At 41.3% G+C, this 25,147-nt stretch overlaps 1 pseudogene; it reads right to left on the reverse strand.

Annotated features, from left to right (window-relative positions):
* Positions 1-1,710: 1,710 nt before the first annotated feature.
* LOC144313290 (bromodomain-containing protein 3 pseudogene) lies at positions 1,711-4,119 on the reverse strand (annotated as a pseudogene).
* Between the last annotated feature and the right edge of the window lie 21,028 nt (positions 4,120-25,147).

Consider the following 25,147-nt stretch of genomic DNA (forward strand, 5'->3'; position numbering starts at 1 on the left):
AATAAGTCCTTGTAGAAAGAAGGGTATCTAGTTGTTTTCTTCTTAGTAAACTGGATTTTCATTGTCATCTTCATATTGTCCTCAAGTTATAATTTAGACACTGTTTGGCAGTGAACAAACACAGTCCCTCGACAGAAGTGATTGTAAAAGACTGGAATGAGAAGTTGTTGAGGTAAAAGTTTCATCGTTACTGTGACATAAAACCAAGAAATGGAGAAAAAGTCCATTCCTTCCCATTTATGGAGTCACTGATCACTGACTGGGGGAAAATATATATTTTTTGTAGACAAGTAAAATCTGGTAAATAACCCATGGTATTTTGAAGAATCTTTGCTGTAGATAATTATGTTGCTGGATTAGAGAAATTCAGGTGAGTAGAAATAAATAATAAAACATAAAGTATATACTATGGAGTCAAGACAAAAAATAAAAGATTTTTCTTATTTGAAAATTCTATTGAGAATAAGATCCATATTTAATAAGAAAGTATTTTTCTATGATTATTCAAGATTAAATTTCAATAAGTTACATTATCAAGGATGTCTATGGAGAGAGTAGTTTTTTTTCCTGTGCCTTTTCTTTGAGCTCCTTTGTATTTTATTTTTCTGCAAGATCATTGTTCTTCACTCTAAAAGTTATAAGTCAGAACTATAAGGGGTATTTTTTGTTTTTGTTTTTGCTTGTATGTCAGAACTTCTCAAGTCTTTTTCTTTTCTCCCGTAAGTATCGCTCTGGTCCATTTTGTTTCTATTTTCATACTAGCAGTGTGTATGAAAAGTATAAGAAGAGACAATGATCCTCCCCTAGTCAACACCAAGTTTCCTTAGCAGCCCATGTCTCCTTGCCTTGCAGAACTTTACCATGTAGATAGTGAAATTTACATTAGATTTTCGTAGAAAATTGCTGAACCTTACAAAAAAGTCTCCTTTTGTTTTGTTTTTTTTTTTAATCTTTTTTTTTTTTCAGTTGAGGTAAAAGTTTCAGTGTATGGAAAGCTGCCCGTGGCACACGCGCCCCCGTGTTCCCTCCCAGGAGCTCCCGAGGCCCCTCCCTCGGTGCCCACCCGCCTCTCCCCACCCCTGCAGAAGCCCGGACTGGAGCCCGCAGCACCTCCACAGTCCCCCCACCCTGCAGCAAGAGGTGACCCCAGCCGCGGGGCTGAGCTGGGGGGACAGAGACATCGCCTGTTTGCAAAGCTGACAGCCTTCGGTGCAGTACCATCTCAGAGAAACTTCCTTTCAAACAATGCTTTCTGGAGCTACAGACCAGCTTGGGCATAAGAAAGGGGCTTTGCAAGAAACTTCAGATCACATCTGACATGGTTTTCTACGGTCATCAGGTCAGCGTTTGAAGTTGCCGTCTCCAAGCAACTCAACTCAGTGAGGAAGGGAAGGCTTTATGCGGGTTCACACCTTCTCATAAAGCCTCACATACACACGAGAAAGATCTTAGACCTATTAAAGCCAAAACTGGAAGATTCCATAACACTGAGTTTATTTATCTTTTTTAATTTTTATTTATTTATGATAGTCACAGAGAGAGAGAGAGAGAGAGAGAGGCAGAGACACAGGCAGAGGGAGAAGCAGGCTCCATGCACCGGGAGCCCGACGTGGGACTCGATCCCGGGGCTCCAGGATCGCGCCCTGGGCCAGAGGCAGGCGCCAAACCGCTGCGCCACCCGGGGATCCCTGGATTCCGTAACACTGAGTTTTAAAGAAAACCTGCAGGCGCGGAACCAGAGCAGCAGATCAACCAGAGCAAGGGACACTGCAGAGTTCCGGCGGGTGCGACTTCGTTGGTTTTGTCCTGATGTGCGAGTCCAGCGCTCAGTCTGAGTCGCTGCAGTGGAGCTGGATCCGCCGAACTGCTGCTCCCGGACCGAGGAGCTGCTGCTGCTGAGCCGGGCGGCCCTCCCGAGGGCGCAGAGCCCGCTTTCTCCTCCTTGGCAGGCTTCTCGTTGTTGTTCAGCTGCCCACGGACGTCCTGCCGCGCGTCTCCGACTCCTTCCTTTCCTGAGCTAACTCCTCCTTGGACTTGGCCGCCTGCTTCTTCCCGCTCGTGGAGAAAGGCTCCCTTGGCTTTTCCTGTCAACAACACTTGCTCCCGCACAGTGGTGGGTTTCAGAGGCTCAAAGTCAATCTCTCTCTGCTCAGGCCTGGGTCCCTGAGCGAGGGCTCCGGGACTGGATGAAGTGGACCCCGCAGCCCCGTGTCCCCGGGCAGCCGGGTGGTCTAGGCTGAGCTGGCGCCCTCGGCCTAGCTCACGGGCAGGCCTCGCTCCTCCTCTCCGGGTCGTCGAGGCCGATGCCTGCTTGCCGCCCTGCTTCGGCTGCCTGCTGGCCTGGCTGCGCTGCCGGCCTTCTCGGCGGGAGCCCTCTTCGGTTGGGCCTGCTTGGCGGCGGGGCCCCCTTGGCCTTCTCGTCCTCAGACTTGGCCTTGTGCCTCTCCGTGTCCTCGTCTTCGTCCGCGTCCTCCTCCTTCTCCTCCTTTCCCTTCGGCTCCTTCTTCCTCTCTGGCTTGTTCCCGGGCCCGCGACAGGGCGGCGAGCTGCTCGTGCACAGCCTTCAGCTGCTCCTGCAGCTCCGCCAGCCGGGCCCGCTCCTCCTCCTCCTCCTCCCCCTCCTCCCCCTCCTCCCCCTCCTCCTCCTCCTCCTCCTCCTCCTCCTCCTCCTCCTCCTCCTCCTCCTCCTCGCTGCTGCGGCTGCTCTCAGCGCCCCTGCTCAGCACGCGGGCTGCGGGCGCAGGCAGGGCCGGCGCCTCCCCCGGCTCAGCCGGCATCTTAGCAAACCGCACCTCAAACACGGCCGCAGCTTCCTGGCCACGGCCACCACCTTGTGGCCTGGGGGTTGTACTGGTAACAGCTGGAGAACATGAACCGGGTGTCAGCAGCGAAGCCCTGCGCGTCTGGGCACTCGCGACTGTCCGTCTTCTTGACAGTGCTGAGGTCCATCGGGTGCTCGGTGACGTCGTGGTAGTCGTGCAGCTCCAGGGCCTCGGCGTCCACCGGCTGGAGAAGGGCCAGGCGCAGGCCGCACGCTTCTTGCACGGCCTGTCCTCGAGGACGCTGTCACAGTGCCGCGAGTGCTCGGCAGCTCGCCCTTCCGGCCCGCATGCTGAGGCACCTCGCCGTCCTCTAGATCCTTCCAGGGCGGTGCGATGGGGCGGCCCCCACTCTCTCGCCGAGCCCCCACCTCGGCCTGCTTGGGGTCTGACGATGGCGGCGGCGATTCGCTCCGGCTCGCGGATGGAGTGGGCGTCGTGGTGGCTGCTTTCCGCTTTGCACCCTTTTCCTTGACGACAGGCGCTGTGGGAGGGACCACAGGGATGGATGATGGGCGTCGAGGGAGGGGGTGGGGCGGCGGCGGGGGCGCAGGGACCGACGTGATGTTTGCGGTAATGGTTGGCAGAGGGGGGGCAGCAATGACAGGCGTCTGGAGACAGTGGGGGGACGCTCTGGAAGGGGGTTGCTGGGGAGACAGAGGACACGGCCACCACTTGCTGCCCACCTGCACTCCGGGTTCCTGCGCCGCGTTCCGGCCTTTGCCCTTCGGAGCAGGGGGTAATAATTCAACTTCGTCCTGGGGCACCTGGGCCACTCTCTGCAGAAAAATTTTCTCTAAGGCTTGGGCCGTTAGCACTGTGTCGTCTGTGGGCTTGTTGTAAATGTAACAATTTGTAAACATGGTGTGGAAGTCCTGCACGCATTCGCTGGCGCTCCAGTAATAATTATTTTCTAGGCTCTTCTGAATAGTCCCCATAGCCATCGGGTGTTTATGATTTTATGGTAATCGGGCAGGTTTAGCTTGATTGCATCCACGGGCTGGTAGAAGGGCCAGGCGAGCTGGTGATTCCAGGGCGTCTTTACCACCACGTTCTGCGCGTACTGCAGCTGCTTGGTCTTGCGGCCAGGCTTGGCGGGGTTGGAGACCTCCCGCGGGTTCCCCGGGATCCCCGCGGGCGCGACCGTCCTGGTGGTGGACATCCTCCGCGGCTCGCTCACTGGCCGTCACAGCAGCGGCTCAGGGAGGCCCTCGCTTCCACTGCGCTCCTTTTGGAGGCCTGACATCCCCCTTGTAGGCCCAGCCAGGCAGCACTTGGCCTCGGCGGCTCCGACGGCCGTCCCTCCGCTCCCTATATAGATTCTGGATAACAGTTCTTTATTAGATGGTTCTTTTGTAAATATTTTCTCCAACTCTGTGCTTTGTCTTCTTATTCTCTTGACATTGCTGTTTGCAGAACAGAAAATTTTAATGGAGTCCAGTGTATCAGTTATTTCTTTCATGGATTGTGCCCTGGTGTTGGATCAAAATCATAGCCATACCCAAGTTCACCTGCATTTTCTCCTACATTATCTTGCAGAGGTTTTATAATTTTGCATTTTATATTTAGAACTGTGATCTGAGTTTATATTTGTGAAGGATGTGAAGTCTGTGTCTGGACTCAGTATTTTTGCATGTGGTGTCCAGTTTTACATTATCATTTGTTGAAAATACTGTCCTTTTCTTTCACTGTGTTGTCTAGTCCTTTGTCAAGATCCATTGACTATATGAATCTCATTAACTTTTAAAAGGATGTGATAGAATGAATTTGAATAGCTAAGTGAACATAAATGGGAGGTTCCAAACAGAAGAAATGGACTGTGGTAAGGCATTAAAATGAGTGAGGAGGAAAGTAATCTTGATTTATTAAAGAAACTGTGATAGTTTGAGCTTATGTGCAAGAGAAGCATAGAGATTGTTGAGTATTAGCTTAACCATGGTAAGGATTATTATACTAAATAATACGAAAGCCATTTAAGGATTTTAATGCAATTGCATGAATTTTAAAGGTCTTTAAATGTTTATACTTTGGCAGTGTGTAGAATGTATTGAAGGGGAAAGTAGGGAAAAATGGTTTCAGTTGGGAGGCTTTAAGAGGAAAGGTAAGAGATTATCATGAACAGAAATGACATGGAAGAGATAGGTCATAATAAAAATTTAATAAGTAGAATAAAGAAACGCTTGGCTGAGTTTTGGGAGAAAGGGAAAAGGGATGTTTTAAGTAATACTCCTGAATTTTTATCTTGACTTATAAGATATAGAGTGTGGGGGGGGGGGGGAGCAGGAGGGAGGGAGGAGATCATTACTTTTTTTTGACACTAATAAGAGAAGAGTGCATTAGAGAAACAATATTTGGATTTATTGACATAAATAATTGAAGCTTTGATACTGTACTGGACTTACCTGGGTGAGAGGAAGGTCCAGTGTTCTTAACTAAAACTTTGACATGGCGGCACCACTTTAAATTTTCCATTCTAGCTGAAGTCTGAAAAATGAAGTCTCCTCTTTTCAAAGGAGAGAGGTTGTTAAGTGTAAATATAAATAAGGATAAAGGGTCAAATACTAAACCCTAAGGAGAAGCTCATAATTAAGGAAATGTAAGGAAAGATAAGCCTTTGGGAAAAAATTAGAAGTGGATGAACTATTAAGTAGGGTTGTTTTGGGATACCAGCCAATAGGTCTAACTCTTAAACAGAACCAAGAATTTGATGAAAATGAGAAAGGAGAAAATTTCATATTAGAAAAAGGAATGTCACTAGTGCTCGTTTTTTGAGTACCTGCTATATATCATGCATGATCTGAGATCCCACAGTAAGCAAAGATGCAGATATTCCTCTGCTCTCAGAGTCTGCTTCCTAACTGGGGAGAGACTGAACCTATAATAAATGAGTAAATTACATCTTTTTGAAGGGCATAATGCTGAAGGAAAAAAAAAAAGTCCTGGTAAGGGTAATGGGGAAATGATGTGGTTGGCAGAGAACTTTGCAAACTTAAATAGGGTGGTCATAGTAGATCTCAATGACACAGTGATTTAAAGCAAAGACTTGAAAAGATAAGGAAATAAATCTTAAGGCTATTTTAGGTAAAAGTGTTCCAGGCACAAAGAAGGAATTGAAAGGGGAGCATATTTGGTGAGTTGAGCAATAGCAAGGGGACCAGTGTGGCTGGAGGAGAGTGTTTATGGGGAAAAAATAATAGGATTTGAGGTTAAAGGAAGAAGCAACCCATCCAGAGCTACAGTCCTCAATCTTGGCTTCTTTGGAGAAGCTACATAGAGAGCTTCTAAAACTCTGGATGCCATGACCAATTGGGTTACAATCATTGGGAGGTGGAACTCAGGCCCCCCATGTGACTATAACATGCAACCAAGGTTCACAATCTGTCTGCTAAGACCTTAGGAGTCTCTAAGAAAAACTTATGTTTGAATGTTTGAAGGAAAAGCTCAGAAGATCATTCCTGGTTGTATTACATTGGAGATGCCAGTTAGATACTCAGGAAAAGATGTATTTTTTAAATATATATTTTTAAAGATTTTATTTATGTGTGTGTGTGTGAGAGAGAGAGAGAGACAGAGAGAGAGAGAGAGAGAGGCAGGCAGAGACATAGGCAGAGGGAGAAGCTGGCTCCATGCAGGGAGCCCGATATGGGACTTGACCCCGGGGCTCCAGGATCACACCCTGGGCTGAGGGTGGTGCTAAACCGCTGAGCCACCTGGGCTGCCCAGAAAAAAATGTCTAATAGAGAATTAGATATATGAATCTGGAGTTCAAGGAAGAGGTTCAGGCTGGAGATACAGATTGGTGAGACATCAGCATAGAGATGACACTTAAATCCTGCAACTAGAAGAGTTCTCTAAAGTAATGAAGATAGAAGATCAAAGATCTAGAAACAAGGTCAAAGGAAGAACCAGCAGAGATGAAGAGAGGAACAATGAGGAAAGAAGGAAGGAAATTCAGAAAATTTACTGTCTTGAAAGGCAAGTTCTCAGTGTTTCAGGATAGTGGAAAACTTGGTTAACTGTCACATATTGCTGATAGACCAAGATGAGGACTGCGAATTGACTTCGGATACAATGTTATGAAGTAATTGTGGATCTTAGCAAGAGGAGAAAGCTTGATTGGAGGGAGCTCAAGAGAAAATTGGAAAGTTATAATTTTCATCAACCTCTAAGACTTCATTTAGGAAAACTGAGAAATGAGGTGGTGGCTCTTACATGAAATGGGGCCAAGAGAGTTTACCAACATGTTTCTCTAGACTTGTGGAAGAGGTGTGGAGAATAAAGAAGGATAGTGTGCGTGATGCAAGAGGGGGGAGGATTTTCTGGAGAGATGGAGTTGTTGAATAGCCAAGAGAGGATGTGACCCAGTATATGAGTAGAGAATGGCCTCTGCTAGGAACCCAAACAATTTATCTGTGGTAACAGAGGAGTGATGGAGTATACAGGGGTAGACTCTGCAAGGTGGGGAGCTGTGGTGGTGATCACTATGGAAATTTTGCCTTGGAAACTAGGACTAATGGAGAAATAGAAGATTCTTGGGTGATACTAAAGACTCTGATAGTGGCGGGGGGAGAAGCACATTCCCCCCCTCCCTCACTGGATTCATGACTCCCAACTTGGACCTCTAGGGTCCTTCAGGAAAGAGGAGTCAGTAGGAGGCTACTGCAAATATTTCAAAAAAGCAAGTGACAATTGTATCTTTTCATCTCTTTTCACTTTTATTGAGAGATAGTTGACATACATCACTGAATGAGGTTTAAGGTATACATCATAGCGCCTTCCTTTCTTTAGTTTACCTAATTGTGAGAATACAATATATAATGCGTAAACAAAGTATGTATTAGTTGACTGTTTATGCTATTAGTAAGGCTTCCAGTCAACGGTAAGCTATTAAGAGTCTGCCTCTTAATTTTGGAAAGTCAAATTTTATATGCAGATTTTCAACTATGTGGAGGATCACACCTCGTTGTTCAGGAGTCAACCATATATGCCACAACTGCTCTAACCATTCCTCCATCATTGGACACTTCGATTGTTTCCCTGTTTCTGCTATTATAAATAATGCTGCTGTGTATCGGGAGGTTCATTTATCTTTTCTTGTGTTTTCAATTCCTTTGGATACATTCCCAGAAATGGACTGTAACTAGTTCTATTTTTAATTTTTGAGGAGCCTTCATTCTGTTTTCCACAGTGGCTGTACCAGTTTACAACACACACCGCCCCCAAGAGTGCACAAGGGTTCGCTTTCCTCTACATCCATACCAGCATTTGTTATCTTTTGTCTTTTGGATGATGGCCATTCTAACAGGCATGAGGTGGTATCTCATTGTAGTTTTAATTTGTATTTCCCTAATGACTAGAAGTGTTGAACATCTTTTCATATACCTGTTGCCTATCTGTGTATCTTTTTTTTGAAAAATGGTTATTAGGTTTTTTGCTCATTTTTAAATTGGGTGATTTTTCTGCCATAGAGTTATGTGCATTATTTATTTGGTTTGGCTATTAATCCCTTATCAGATATATGGTTTGTGAATATTTTTTCTCTGTTCTGTAGGTTGTCTTTTCAATTAGTTGATGGCTTCCTCAGATGTGAAGAAACTTTTTAGTTTGATGTATTCCCACTTGTCTATTTTTTATTTTTTGGTTACATTTTATGTGTGATTTCCAAAATATAATTACCAAGACCAGTGTCAAGGAGCTTTTATCCTGTGTTTTACTTCTAGGAGTTTCATGGTTTCAGGTCTCACAGTTAAGCATTTATTTAATTTTGAGTTAATGTTGTGAGTGGTGTAAGCTATGGGCCCAGTTTCATTCTTTTACATGTGAGTATCCATTTGCTGCAACATCATTTATTGAAGAGACAATTCTTCATTGAGCATTCTTGACTCGCTTGTCAAATATTTGTTGACCATATATGCTTGGATTTGTGTCTGAATTCCTTATTCCATTGTTCTCTTTGCTTCTGTGCCAGTACTCTACTGTTTTAGTGACCATGGCTTTATAATAAATATAAAAAATCAGGAACAATAATGCCTCTTGCCTTGTTCTTTCTCAGGATTTCTTTGCTTTTTTTTTTTTTTTTTTTTTTTTGCTTCATATAAATTTTAGGGTTTTTTTTTTTTCTACTTTTGCTAAAAAAAAAAAAAAAGCCACTGGAATCTCAATAGGGACTGCATTGATCTATAGACGGTTTTTGGTAGTATTGACATTTTAATAATAGTGATTCTTGCAGTCCAGTAACATAGGATACCTTTCCATTTTTTAAAAGACTTTATTGATTTATTCATGAAAGATACAGAGAAAGAAACAGAGACACAGGCAGAGGCAGAGGGAGAAGCAGGCTCCATGCAGGGAACCCAACGTGGGACTTGATCCTGGGTCTCCAGGATCACACCCTGGGCCGAAGGCGGCACTAAACTGCTGAGCCACCTGGGCTGCCCTATCTTTCCATTCATTTATGTCTTCTTCAATTGCTTTCATCATTGTCTTACGGTTGTTAGCATAGATCTTTCACTTCCTTAAATTTATTCCTAAGTATTTTATTGTTTTTCATGCAATTATAAATTGGATATGTTTCTTTATTTCCTTTTCAGAAAATTTGTTATTATAGAAATTTTATTTTGTATGTCAATTTTGTGTCTTACAACTGGGCTCAATTTGTTGATTATTTTAACAGTTTTTTTGTTGAATATTTAGGATTTTCTCTATACAAAAACATGTTATTTGCAAACAGAGACCATTTTACTTCTACCTTTTGAATTCTGATGCCTTTTCTGTTTGTTGACTAATTGCTCTAGCTAGGACTTTTAGTACTATATTGAAGAGGAGTGGTGAGAGTGGGCACCTTATCTTGTTCCTGATTTTGGAAGAAAAGCTTTCAACCTTTCACAATTGAGTGTGACATCAGCTATGGGCTTGTCAATATGGCCTTTATTATTTTGAGGCATGTTACTTCCATACCTCATTTGTTAACTGTTTTTTTCATGAATGACTGTTGGATTTTGTCAAATGCTTTTTCTGTGTCTATTGAGATGATAATAGGATTCTTTTCTTTCACTCTATTAATGTGATGCATCACATTGATCGATTTCCATATTTTGAGCCATCCTTTCATCCCAGGGATAAATCCAAGTTGATTATGGTGAATGGTCCTTTTAATAGGCTGCTGATATCTTTTCTAGTATTTTGCTGAGAATGTTCACATTTATAATCATCAGGGATATTGGCCTATAGTTTTCTTTTTTAGTAGGGTTTTTTTTTTAATTTTTATTTATTCATGATAGTCACAGAGAGAGAGAGAGAGGCAGAGACAAAGGCAGAGGGAGAAGCAGGCTCCATGCACCGGGAGCCCGACGTGGGATTCGATCCCGGGTCTCCAGGATCGCGCCCTGGGCCAAAGGCAGGCGCCAAACCGCTGCGCCACCCAGGGATCCCCTTTTAGTAGGGTTCTCATGTGTCTTTCAGCATGAAGATAGTGCTGACCTCATAAGGCTTATTGGGAATGTTCTCTGCTTTTTGTTTTTTTGGAGAAGTTTGAGAATATTGGTATATTAATTCTTAGAAGTTTGGTAAAATATACCAGTGAAGCCATCTGGTTCTAGGCTTTTCTTCATAGGAACTTCTTTTTCTGTTTTTTTTTTCTTTTTTCCTTTTTCTTTTTCTCTTTCTCTTTCTTTCCTTTGTTCTCTGTTTCCTTCCTTCTTTCCTTCCTCCCTTCCTTCATTCCTTTCTTCCTTTCTTCCTTTTCTGATTCACTCTCCTTACTAGTAATTAGTCTATTTATTTTCTATTTATTCCTGACGCCATTTTAGTAAGTTGTATGTTTCAAAGACATTTTTTTATATCTTCTCAGTTGTCAGTTTCCTGGTGTATAGTTGTTTGTAGTAACCTTGTATGAATTTTTGTACCTTTGTGGTATTCATTGTAATATCTCCCTTTTCACTTATAATTTTGTAATTTGAGTTCTTTTTTTTCCTGTTAAAATGTATCAATTTTGTTTATCTTTTCAAAGAAACAACTATTAGTTTGGTTAACTTTTCTATTGTTTTTAATTTCTCCATTTCATTTATTTCTGCTCTAATCTTCATTGTTTTCCATTTTCTTTGCTAACTTTGGGCTCAGTTATTTTCTGGTTCATTAAGGATAGAGTTAGGTTATTTATTTGGAATATTTCTTGCCTTTTAATGTAGACATTTATTGGTATGAAATTTCCTCCTAGAAATGCTTTTGCTTCACCCCTTAATTTTTGTAATGTTTCCATTTTCATTTGTCTCAAGGAACTTTTATTCCCCCCCATTTTTTTTGGATTCATCGATTGTTCAGGAATGTGTTATTTAATTTCTGAGTATTCATGAATTTTCCTGTTTTCCTTATTTTCTTTTTTTTTTTTTTTTTTAAATTTTTATTTATTTATGATAGTCACAGAGAGAGAGAGAGGCAGAGACACAGGCAGAGGGAGAAGCAGGCTCCATGTACCGGGAGCCTGACGTGGGATTCGATCCTGGGTCTCCAGGATCGCGCCCTGGGCCAAAGGCAGGCGCTAAACCACTGCGCCACCCAGGGATCCCTGTTTTCCTTATTTTCAACTTCTATTGTCTTTTTTTTAAAAAAGGTTTTATTTATTTATTTATTCATGAGAGAGAGAGAGAGATGCAGAGACACAGGAGACGGAGAAGAAGGCTCCATGCAGGGAGCAGCATGCAGGACTCAATCCCAGGTCTCCAGGATCACGCCCTGGGCTGAAGGCGGCGCTAAACTGCTGAGCCACCCGGGCTGCCCTCAACTTCTTTTCACATCATTGTGGTCAGAGAAAAATATTTGATATGGTGTTAATTTTCTCAAATTTGGTACGGCCTGTTTTATGGCCTACCATATAGTCTATCCTAGACAATGTTCCATGTGCACTTAAGAAAAATGTGTTTGGTTGTTATTGCACAGAATGTTTTGTATACGTCTAAGTCCATTGGGCCTCTAGCATTGTTCAAATCTGCTATTAACTTATAGATTCCTTGGATAATCTACTATTGTTGAGCGTAACATGTTAAAGTCTTTAACTGTTATTGTATTAGTGTTTATTTCGTCTCTTACCTCTGTTCTTTTTTGCTTTATTTATTAGGATGCTTTGATGTTGGTTCCATAAATATCTAGTTGTTATATCTTGTTGATGTGTTGACCTTTTTATCATTAAATAATGACCTTTTTGTTCTCTCTTTTTATAGTTTTACTTTGTTTTTTTCTTTTTTTCACATATTTTACTTATTTACTTGAGAGAGGGAGGGAGAGCATGAGTAGGGGTAGAGGGAGAGAGAGAAGCAAATTCCCTGCTGGGGACCCTGGGGATCATGACCTGAGCCCAAAGCATACACTTAATTGACCGAGCCACCCAGGTGCCTCTCTTTTTTATGATTTTAAAGCCTCTTGGTTTGATATAAATGCAGCTATTCCTGCTTTTTTTTCTCATTACCATTTTCTTGAAATATCTCTTCCTTTCCCTTTAGTTGCAGTCTATGTGTGTCTTTGAGGCTAAAATATTAGGTCTTTCTTTCTTTCTCTTTTAAATTCATTTAGCTATTCTGTCTGTCTTGGTTGGAGAATTATTTACATTTAAAGTAGCTATTGATAGATCAGGACTTATTTTTGCCCTTTAAAAACTTGCTTTTGGGATGCTGGGTGGTCTGTGGTTGAGCATATGTCTTTGGCTCAGGGCGTGACCCTAGGGTCCTGTGATCGAGTCTTGCATCTGGCTCCCCATGGGGAGCCTCCTTTTCCCTCTGCCCATGTCTCTCCCTCTCTCTCCATGTCTAAATGTTTTCTAGTTGCTTTGGAGATGTATTGTTCCATGTTTTCTTTTTTGTTTTAATGTATTTTGGTACTAGTATCCTTTGCCTTCTTTGTCCTGTTCTTCTGTGTGATTGCTACAGTTTTTTCCTTTGTGGTTTTCATGGGCTTACATAAAACATCTTAAAATCACAAACCCTATTTTAAGCTGATAACAACTTTACTTCCTGAAATTCCTAAAGTTGATACTTCTACTTCTTCTCCCCCTCATATTTTAGGTAATTTCTTATAAAATTTACATATTTTTGTATTTGTAACTAATAACAATTACTGTAGTTATTGTATTTTTACTACATTTATTTTAACTTTTAAACTAGAGTTGTAAGTGAATGATGTACCACCATCACCATATTACAGAATCTAACCTTAACTGTTTACTATTACCAGTGAGTTTTATACTTTCTTTTTTTAAACTTTATTTATTTATTCATGAGAGACACACAGAGAGAGAGGCAGAAACATAGACAGAGAGGTAGGCTCCATGCAGGGAGCCTGATGTGGGACTTGGTCCCGGGACTCCAGGATCATGCCCTGAACCACAAAGGCAGGCGCTCAACCACTGAGCCACCCAGGCATCCCTATACTTTCTTTTTATATTTTTATAAGGCTTATGTTTTACTTTTACTCAGAATTCCCTTAATTCCCTTAGTGTTTCTTAGAAGGCAGGTGTAGTGGTAATGAACTCCCTCATCTTTTGTTTGGAAAAGTCTTTATTTCTCCATTTCTAAAGGACAGCTCTGCTGGGTATAGAATTCTTAATTATTCTTCAATATTTTGAATATGTCATCCCATTTTGTCCTGCCCTAAAAAGTCTTTGTTGAGAAATCTGCTTATAGTCATAGAAGTTCCCGTGTATGTACTTTTCTCTTTTTTCCTTAATGCTTTTAAAATGGTTTCTTTGGCTTTGACAATTTAATTGATCCTTTTTGGTACAGCTTTTTTCAAAGTCAGCCTATTTCAGGTACAGCCTTTTTCAAAGTCAGCCTATTTCAAGTCTTTTGAGCCTTATGGTTCTGTATGTTCATTTCTCTTCCCAGGTTTGGGAAATGTTTAACCACTATTGCTTTCAGTTTGCTTCTGCCCTTTCTCATTCTCTTTTCCTGGAATTCCCATTGTATTTATGAGTCCCTTAGGATTTTTTCACTCTTTCTTATTTTATCTTTTTGTTTCTCTGACTGGATAATTTTTCTATGTCTTATATTTTTAGGTCACTAATTCTTTCCTTCTGCATGGCTAAGTGTACTTTTGAAATTCTATTAACTACTTCAGCTCAATTACTATTTTTTTTTAACTCTAGGATTTCTCTTTATTTCTGGGTTTGTTGTTTTTTTTCTGGTTGCTATTGCCTTGTCAAACTTCTTGTTGTTTTCATGGATTATTTTCCTAATTTCATTTAATTGTCTATATGTTATTGTAGTTACCTAAAGTTAAGAAAATTATTATAAATCTGATAGTTCCTAGATCTTCATATTTTTTAGGGTCAGTTTTTAGAACTTTATTAGATTCCTTTTTTTTTAAGATTTTATTTATTTATTCATGAGAGAGAGAGAGAGAAAGATGCAGAGACACAAGCAGACTGCATGCAAGGAGCCTGATGCGGGACTTGAACCTGGGAATCCAGGATCACACCCTGAGCCAAAGGCAGGTGCCCAACCACTGAGCCACACAGGTGTCCCTATTAGTTTCCTTTGATGGTCTCATATTTACTTGGATTTTGTTATCTTTGATTTCTTACATTGGTATCTGCACACTTGAATAATTTGGCTCCTCTTCTAGACTCTATAGATTTGCTTTGGCAGAGATAGATCTTCAATAGTCACCTCAGTTTAGGTCACTGGGCAGGTGGTACCCGCTATTATGGTCTAGTTTTTGGCAAGGCAACTTTCCAAGCTCTAAGTTTGGGTATAGGGAAAGAGGTGGAAATCTGTAGGATGGGCCCCCCCCAGTTGCATGAATTTTCCATCTGGCTTACTAGATGGTCTGAACTGGGTACTATATTTAGTAGACAGAGCTGTAAATTCATTTCCCTTCACTAGCAGGGGAGGACCCAGTGTCCGCATGGCTCATTTGAGGGTACCTGAATCAACACAAGAGTGTGCACTGAATTTCTTGGTCATCTGCTCTGCAGATGTAGAAAGCCATGGGCTGTTCTCTCTTTTCAAGTGCAGCTAGAAGCAGAGCTTTTGGATGGCCTGTACAGCAGCTCCCCATGTGGTCTTGTTAAGTTCCCAGGTCACAAAAGCTGAAGGCTATATTAATATAATTGGGGCCATGAATTAGTTTCTCTGCCCAGGAGCAGTGGGAGGGGCACCTTTAAAGGCAATAAAGCTCTTTGTGTGTTATCTTATCCTGACCTGTGTCCCAAGTTCCCTGGCCAAATATGAGCCACTGGCTTTGTTCTGCTCACTGTTGTATATGCCTGTCTGTCTCTTGGCTACAGTATTGCTGGCTTTTTGTAGCTCCCTTTTTTCACCAGCCCTTCTGGTCAGGTGGGGCTGGGAGATGCTATCCTCAGTGGTGGGGCTGTTTTAGTTCCCTTTTCTGAATGGGATGGAGAGGTGCTGCTCCAGGCTTCTCTGCTTTTCTGTCTTTTGACTCAGTAAGAGCCAGAAGCTACTCTCTACCTTGGCTATGAGTTAATTCCTCTGCCTAGGTACAGCAGGCCACCCCTCGACACCTGGTACTGGCTTTGCTCTAGACAGTTAGCTCTGCCTTTCTGCTTATTGGCTTACACATTGTTGGTTACAGAGCTTCCAGATATCCTTGCCAGCCCTTCTGGTCAGATGGGGCCTGGGAGCCACAGTGGGTGTGGCTGTGTTTCAGGTTACTTGCTTGGGTGGGGTTGGGAGGGGTGCCTCCTGGCCTTGCTCACATGTTCCCCAAACGAGTTTTTCTTATGGGTGAGGCCATGATGCACCCTCAGCCTTCGCTGTGAATTAATTCCCCTGCCTGGGTGCAGCAGGGGAATTTTTCATACCCTGTACTGGCTTTGCCTCGGGGACTGTCCGAACCACCCACACACCTCTTGGTTGGAGTATTGCTGAGCTATACAGCTTTTAGGTTTTCTTGTCAGTGCCCTCTGGCAAGATGGACCAGAAGACAGTTTCCCCAGCAAATGGAGCTACAACTTCTTGCTTGGATACAGTTTCTAGAGTCAGCAAAACTTATATGAGAACCCAAATCAAGCAGATATGTACTCCAGTGAGTTCTCTGGTCACAGTTTGTCCCAGACTTGGTTCTGGTGATGAGCAAAGCTGCTGGTTGGGGCCACTACTTGGATTACTAATCACTTAGGGAGTTGTAGTCATGAATTGCATCTGCCAAGATCTGTGTGTTGGTTATTGCAAGCCTCACAGTTTCCCCTGCAATTCTCATGGCACGAGACCAGAGTAGGGGCTCTCATGAAGTAATCTGTAGTGGTGGTGGTGCTGATTGTCCCCTTGAGTTCTCTTCTTTTGGGGGGAACTGGAGGTTCAGGGAAGACCTTTCCATGTGGTGTTGCTCCTGTCTGGGAGAAAGACAAAGTAGTCAGAATGGAGTTGCTTCTCTTACGCTTCTAATACAGTCTATCTTGGTCTCTGTGATGCAGGGGATGTTTCAGTATCATCTCTATTCTAGGATTTTCTCAGCTGTGTCTTGTTCATCAGTAGTTGTTTTTCTGAAGGGGAATAAAGCAGAAATGACCTATGTCAGCATCTTGGTGATGCCACTGTCTCTTAAATTTTCAGAGTTAGCAAGAATCTAAATTTATCTTCTTTGGGATACACACATACATACACTATATATTTTGGGCTATATATACACATACATAAATTGTGATATATGTATACACATATTTCCATATATGTATATATGGAAATATAAATTAACTCAGGCTCATCAGGATCTCATAATTATATTTGGATTGTGAAATTTCATTAATTTAACATGTTAATTAACATGTTAATAATGGTAGTCATGACTATATTTGATTAGGTTAGTTTAAACAGATAGCTTCATATCTTAAGATCAACTGATTAGTAGCCTTAGTTACATTGGCAAAACTCCTTTGCCATGTAACATAACTTAATAATATTATAACAGCAGGGGTTGGAGAGCATGAGGGCTATGTTACAAATCTGCTTACTGTAATTTAATCGCTGGTCCCTGTGATTCCTCTCATATACAAAACGCATTCAACTTTTCCCATGATTTCCAAGGACCTCACTCCATTATAGCCACAATAAAAAGCCCAAATCTTCAATTAAATCTAGTCTCTCTGTAAGTCTAGAAATCATCACGCACATTATCAGGTAAATGTAGTATATCTCCTAGACACAATTCCTTCCATCTGTTGACCTGTGAAATTAACTATAGAAGTTATCTGCTTCCAAAATTCTTAACATATAATCATAAGATTGACATCAGGATAACACCTGACATTTTAGTTAAAAAAGAGAAGGAGAATGGAAGGTAGAAAAAGAAGTCATTGGTTCAAAGCAGTTTTTTTTTTTAATTTTTATTTATTTATGATAGGTACACAGTGAGAGAGAGAGGCAGAGACACAGGCAGAGGGAGAAGCAGGCTCCATGCACCGGGAGCCTGACGTGGGATTCGATCCCGGATCTCCAGGATCGCGCCCTGGGCCAAAGGCAGGCGCCAAACTACTGCGCCATCCAGGGATCCCGGTTCAAAGCAGTTTTGAAATGTAGCTGGGAAAACTTGAGCTGGAGTTCTTTAATTTGGTTGTTAGATATGGGTTCTTACTTCTGTTGTCTGGACTCTTGGTTCCACCTTCTGAGTCATTCTCCCTTTTGCATGAAAAGTAGTATGTGTTTTCTTAGCAGTAAAGAACCCCTAATCTGCAACCATCTTCCTTTTTTAGCTACTTCCTACCATTTTTAGCTCTCTTCCTGTGTTTCTACCATTCCATCAATATACCAGTGTTACCAGTACCTACAATCTGCTGATCATACCAACACTTCAGTGTCTCTCATCCTTTCATATCTGACTTCCTTTCTTAGGCAATTTAAATTCCATTGCTTCATATTGGAATGACTGCCTTACGTCGACCTTCAACTTCCTTGTTGTCCTTTGATAGTCACTAAAGCACTAACAGATTTTCATAAAAAGGTTTATTTATTCATTCATGAGAGACACAAAGGGACAGAGAGAGAGGGAGAGACAGGCTCCCTGCAGGGAGCCTGATGTGGGACTCGATCCTGGGTCTCCAGGATCACACTCTGGGCTGAAGGCAGTGCTAAACTGCTGAGCCACCTGAGCTGCCCAGCACTAACAGATTACCTGTGCCTCTCAGCCCCCTCAGCTGCCCAGCTGAATGTGGCTGGGGAAGAAAACAAAGCAGTGTTGTCTGTCCTCACTGTATATGGATGATCACTGCCTTAATTTTGTTCTTGTACTTCCGAGGAATCATTGTATTTCTCTACTCCATTCACTCACCCATTTACCTCAGGGTATAGCACATTTTTCTCCTGTCTTTAATATCCATCTTCAGCGTTCGTGTCCCTAGCCTCAGCTGATGATCTTATATCTTATTTCACTGAGAAAATAGGAACAATCAGAAAGATTTTAGTAAGCTCCAACAAGCCTTCGACCTATCTACAAACTCTCTTTTCTCCTTTATCCTGGATAAACTGTCCATGCTCCCAGCAATTGTCACCCCTTTCTCCTGTAAGTAGAACCCATGCCTGCCTGACATGACTCCAGAGACTTTTCTATTGGCCTAAAGACATTTTTTGTATCTTACATCTTAAAAAAAATGTTTTTCTCTCCATCCTAATTCTTCCTCAGCTATCACATCATTTTCCCCTTTTCTTTACAAAATATATACCTAAAAATAATTATATATATTGCCTTTAGCTTTTATCTTTAGAATTTCTTTTTAATTCACTTTAGTGAGGGCTTTGCTGTTACCATCAAGCAGACACTGTTCTCATCAAAGTCACCAGTGATTTAGATCCAGGGGTCTCTTCTCAACCTTCATCAAACCTATCACCAGCTTTTGACATTGATAGTTTAATAGCTACTTGACTTGATGTCCTTGACATTAGGAATCACTCTTAATCTTTCTCTTATTTTTGTGCCTTATTCTTGCCACTTTGATTATTTTCTGATTTATATCTCCAGCCTGAAATTTTCACCTGAGGTACAGACTGATTAATATATCTACGTCTCTGCTAGACATGATTACTTGAATACCTAACAATTTCTTAAATATAGCATGTCCAAAACATAGGTCCTGTTTCCCCCCTCACCCAAAACCTACTTCTTCACAGTCTTCTCCATTTCATAAATGCTGTTTCCATTGTTTCATTTTTTAAAAATATTTTTAATTGAAGTTTGATTTGCTAACATATAACTCCCAGTGCTCATCCTGTCAAGTGCCCCCCTCAGTGTCCATCACCCAGTCACCCCATCCCCCAACCTGTCTCCCCTTCCACTACCCCTCGTTCATTTCCAATACTTAGGAGTCTCTCGTGTTCTGTCTCCCTCTCTGATATTTCCCACTCATTTTCCCTCCTCTCCCCTATAATCCCGTTCACTATTTCTTATATTCCCTGAATGAATGAAACCATATAATGTTTGTCCTCCTCTGATTGACTTTCCTCACTCAGCATAACACCATCCCATTCCATCCACGTTGAAGCAAATGATATTCATCCTTTCTAATGGCTGAGTAATATTCCATCGTATACATAGACCACATCTTCTTTATCCATTCATCTTTTGATGGACACCGAAGTTCCTTCCACAGTCTGGCTATTGTGGACATTGCTGCTAGAAACATCGGGGTGCAAGTGTCTCGGTTTTTCACTGCATCTGTGTCTTTGGGGTAAATCTCCAGCAGTGCAATTGCTGGGTCATAGGACAGTTCTATTTTTAACTCTTTGAGGAACCTCCACACAGTTTTCCAGAGTGGCTGCACCAGTTCACATTCCACCAACAATGCAAGAGGGTTCCCCTTTCTCCACATCCTCTCGAACATTTGTTGTTTCCTGCCTTGTTAATTTTCACCATTCTCACTGCTTTGAGGTGGTATCTCATTGTGGTTTTGAATTGTATTTCCCTGATGGCAAGTGATGCAGAGCATTTTCCATGTGCTTGTGGGCCATGTCTTTGTCTTCTTTTGTTTTTAAATTTTTTTAATTTATTTATGATAGGCACACAGTGAGAGAGAGAGAGAGGCAGAGACACAGGCAGAGGGAGAAGCAGGCTCCATGCACCAGGAGCCCGACGCAGGATTCGATCCCGGATCTCCAGGATCGTGCCCTGGGCCAAAGGCAGGCGTGAAACCGCTGCGCCACCCAGGGATCCCCATGTCTTTGTCTTCTTTGGTGAGATTTCTGTTCATGTCTTTTGCCCATTTCATGATTGGATTGTTTGTTGTTTTGCTGTTGAGGTTAATAAGTTCTTTATATATTTTGGATACTAGCCCTTTATCTGATATGTCATTTGCAAATACCTTCTCCCATTCTGTAGGTTGTCATTTAGTTTTGTTGACTGTTTCTTTTGCTGTGCAGAAGCTTTTTATCTTGATGAAGTCCCAGTAATTCATTTTTGCTTTTGTTTCCCTTCCCTTCATAGATGTATCTTGCAAGAAGTTGCTGTGGCCAAGTTCAAAAAGGGTGTTGCCTGTGTTCTCCTCTAGGATTTTGATGAATTCTAATATCATATTTAGATCTTTTAACCATTTTGAATTTATCTTTGTGTATGATTTAAGAGAATGGTCTAGTTTCATTCTTTTGCATGTGGCTGTCCAATTTTCCCAGCACCATTTATTGAAGAGAATTTAATGAAGACCTTCATTTTTCCAATGGATAATCTTTCCTGCTTTGGTAATTATTAGTTGACCAGAGAGTTGAGGGCCCATTTCTGGGTTCTCTATTCTGTTCCATTGATCTATGTGTCTGTTTTTGTGCCAGTACCACACTGTCTTGATGACCACAGGTTTGTAGTACAAGCTGAAATCTGGCATTGTGTTGCCCCTGGCTTTGGTTTTCTTTTTCAATATTCCCCTGGCTATTCGGGATCTTTTCTGATTCCACACAAGCCTTAAGATGAATTGTTCCAACACAGGGAAGAAAGTCCATGGTATTTTTTTTATTCATAGAGATGCAGAGAGAGAGAGAGAGAGAGGCAGAGACACAGGCAGAGGGAGAAGCAGGCTCCATGCAGAGAGCCTGAGGTGGGACTCGATCCAGGGTCTCCAGATCAGGCCCCGGGCCGCAGGCAGCGCTAAACTTCTGTGCCACCGGGGCTGCCCAGTCCATGGTATTTTGATAGGGATTGCATTGAACATGTAAATTGCCCTGGATAGCATAGACATTTTCACAATATTAATTCTTCCAATCCATGAGCACGGAATATTTTTCCATCTCTTTGTGTCTTCCTCAATATCTTTCAGAAGTATTTTGTAGTTTTTAGGGTATAGATCCTTTACCTCTTTAGTTAGGTTTATTGCTAGTATCTTATGCTTTTGGGTGTAATTGTAAGGGTTTGATTCCTTAATTTCTCTTTTTTCAGTCTCATTGTTAGTGTATAGAAATGCCACTGACTTCTGGGCATTGATTTTGATCCTGCCACACTGCCAAATTGCTGTATGAGTTCTAGAAATCTTGGGGTGGAGGCTTTTGGGTTTTTTATGTACAGTATCATGTCATCTGCAAAGACGGAGAGTTTGGCTTCTTTTTGCCAATTTGAAAGCCTTTTATTTCTTTCTGTCATCTGATTGCTAAGGCTAGGACTTCTAATAATATGTTGAGTAGCAGTGGTGAGAGTGGACATCCCTGTCTTGTTCCTGATCTTACGGGAAAGGCTCTCAGTGTTTCCCCATTGAGAATGATATTTGCTGTGGGCTTTTGTAGATGACTTTTAAGATGCTGAGGAATGTTCCCTCTATCCCTGCACTCTGAAGGGTTTTGTTCAGGAATGGATGCTGTATTTTGTCAAATGCTTTCTCTGCATCTATTGAGAGGATCATATTGTTCTTGTTTTTTCTCTTGTTGATATGATCTATCACGTTGATTGCTTTACGAGTGTTGAACCAGTCATACATCCGGGGGATAAATCCCACTTGGTCATAGCGAATAATCTTCTTAATGTATTGTTGGATCCTATTGGCTAGTATCTTGTCGAGAATTTTTGCATCTGAGTTCATCAGTGGTATTGGTGTAAAATTCTCCTTTTTGGTGGGCTCTTTTGTTTTGGAATTAAGGTGATGCTGGCCTCATAGAATGATTTTGGAAGTATTCCATCCCTTTCTATCTTTTGGAACAGCTTTAGTAGAATAGGTATTGTTTCTTCTTAAACATTTGATAGAATTCCCATGGGAAGCCATCTGGCCCTGGACTTTTGTGTCTTGGGAGGTTTTTGATGACTGCTTCAATTTCCTCTCTGGTTATTGGCCTGTTCAGGTTTTCTATTTCTTCCTGTTCCAGTTTTGGTAACTTGTGGTGTTCTAGAAATGCGTCCATTTCTTCTAGATTGCCTAATTTATTGGCATATAGCTGCTCATAATACTTTTTTAAAATTGTATGTATTTCATTGGTATTGATTGTGATTTCTCCCCTTTCATTCATGATTTTATAATTGGAATATTTTCTAATTTCTTTTGAATGAGGCTGACTAATGGTTTATCTGTCTTATGAATTCTTTCAAAGAACCGACTCCTGGTTTTTTTGATCTGTTCTACAGCTCTTCTGGTCTCTATTTCGTTGAGTTCTACTCAGATCTTTATTAACTCTCTTCTTCTGCTGGGTGTAGGTTTTATTTGCTGTTCTTTCTCCAGTTCCTTTAGGTGCAAGATTAGTATGTGTATTTGAATTTTTTCCAATTTCTTGAGGGAGGCTTGTATTGTGATGTAGTTCCCTCTTAGGACTGCTTTTGCTGTATCCCAAAGATTTTGAAAGGTTGTGTCTTCGTTTTCATTAGTTTCATGAATCTTTTAATTCTTCTCTAATTTCCTGGTTGACCCTTTCATCTTTTGGCACGGTACTCTTTAACCTCCATGTGTTTGAGTTTCTTCCAAATATCTCCTTGTGATTGAGTTCTAGTTTCAAAGCATTGTGGTCTGAAAGTATGCAGGGGACAATCTCAATGTTTTGGTATTGGCTGAGACCCGATTTGTGACCCCGTATGTGGTTTATTCTGGAGAAAGTTTCACATGCACTTAAGGAGAATGTGTATTCAGTTGCATTGGGATGCAAAATTCTGTATATATAGGTGAAATTTGGTCCAGTGTATCATTTAAGGCCCTTGTTTCTTTGGTGATGTTGTGCTTAGAAGATCTGTCATTTGCAGAAAGTGCCATGTTAAAGCCTCCCACTATTAGTGTATTATCTAAGTGTGTCTTTATTTCGGTTATTAATTGACTGATATACTTGGCAGCTCCCACATTAGGGGCATAAATATTCATGATTGATAGGTATTCTTGTTTGATAGACACTTTAAGTATGATACAGTGTCCCTCTTCATCTCTTATTACAGTCTTTCGGATAAACTTTAATTTATCTGATGTGAGGATTGCTACCCCTGCTTTCTTTTGAGGACCATTTGAATGGTAACTTGTTCTCCACCCTTTCATTTTCAGACTGGATGTGTCCTTAGCTCTCAAATGAGTCTCCTGTAGACAGCAAATAGATGGGTTTTTTAATTTTATTTTTTTTCCAGGCCGAAGCCCTGTGTCTTTTGATGGAATCATTTAGCCCATTCATGTTCAGAGAAACTATTGAAAGATATGAATATAGTGTCACCGTAATACCTATTCAGTCTCTGTTTTTAGGGATTATTTATTTGGGTGTCCTCTTCTTTTTACAGTGTTCCCCTTAATATTTCTTGCAGAGCTGGTTTTGTGGTCACATACTCTTTCAGTTTTTGCCTATCTTGGAAGCTCTTTATCTCTCCTCCTGTTTGGAATGGCAGCCTTGCTGAATAAATATTTTTGGCTGCATGTTCTTCTCATTTAGTACCATGAATATATTCTGTCAGCCCTTTCTGGCCTGCCAGGTCTCTGTGGAGAGGTCTGCTGTTAATCTGATATTTCTCCCCGTATAAGTTAAGAATCTCTTGTCTCTGGCTGCTTTAAGGATTTTCTGTTTATTTTTGGAATTTGCAAGTTTCGCTATTAAATGTCAAGGTGTTGAACAGTTTTTATTGATTTTGGGGGGTGACCTCTCTATTTCCTGGCTCTAAATGCCTGTTTCCCTCCCCAAATTAGGGAAGTTCTCAGCTATTATTTGTTTAAATATACTTTCTGGTTCTCTCTCCCTCTTGGCGTCTTCTGGAACCCCAGTTGTTTCCTGAGGCTGTCATTTATTTCCCTTAACCTTTCCCCATGGTTTTTAAATTGTTTTTGTCTTTTTTCCTCAGCTTTCTTCCTTGCTATCACCTTGTCTTCTATGTTACTCACTCTCCCCCCCTCATTAACCCTAGCTGTTAGGACATCAGTTTGGCTAGCATCTCATTTAATTTATTTTTAATTCCAACCTGATTAGAGCTAAATTCTGTAGTAACAAAGTCTCTAGAGTCCTTTATGCTTTTTTTCCCCAGAGCCACCAGGAGCTTTATAATTGGGCTTCTGAATTGGCTTTCTGATATCAAATTGTAACCCATTTTCTGTAACTCTGTTACAGAGAGTACTGTTTCGCTTCTTTCTTTTGTGGTTAATTCTTCTAGTCATTTTGTTCAGTGCACAGTGGCTGTGTGAACGGGCTGAGTCAGGAATATCAGTCACGACCTAAGTAAATTTCACCGTAGATGATTCTGATGAGGTCAGAGACCAGAAAATGAAAACGAAGATGAGAACAAAATTAAAGGAAAGGGCCACTAAAGTGAAAAATAAATTTTTAAACAAAGCAATAAAAGATAAAAGGCCAAAAATACCATAGAAGAAGGAAAAAGTAAAAAAATAAAATAAAATAAAACAAAACAAAAAACAAAAGAGGAAAAAGAGAAAAAAGAAAAGAAAAAAGGGAGATGGTGGTGGTGACGAAGTTGTAGTGGAGGGAGAACGTAGTCTACCTGAGGGGTCCTAGAGGTTGATCCTCTTGGTTCTGAGTATATTAAGTTCTGTATGTTAGAAGATGCTCAGTTCTAAATTTATATAAACCAGAAATACATGTAGAGAGCCCCACCAATGACCACCAAAACATAAATGAAATAAAAGAGGGGGGCAGAATGGGAATGCAGAGAGAGTATAATCTCACAGAATGAACCAGCACGGTATACCACTTGGTTCTGGGTGCATGCTGGCATGGTTTAGAAGGTATGAACTTGTGCCATTGTAGAACAAAATGAGGCAGAGAGAAAACACAAAACAAAACAAAAAAACATATCTTGTATATATCCCAAAATTGAGTATGTTGTAGGGAATCTAGAAGTGGAAAGTATATCTAGGACGTGTCATTGTAGAAATTTGAAAGTCAAAAAGGAAGCATCTTAAAAATGAAGAGTTGGTAAAATATTGTAGTAAGGTGGGAAAGAGGAAAAAAAAGAAA

This window comes from Canis aureus, chromosome 5 (assembly GCF_053574225.1).
Source record: "Canis aureus isolate CA01 chromosome 5, VMU_Caureus_v.1.0, whole genome shotgun sequence".
In the NCBI taxonomy this organism is placed as follows: Eukaryota; Metazoa; Chordata; class Mammalia; order Carnivora; family Canidae; genus Canis; species Canis aureus.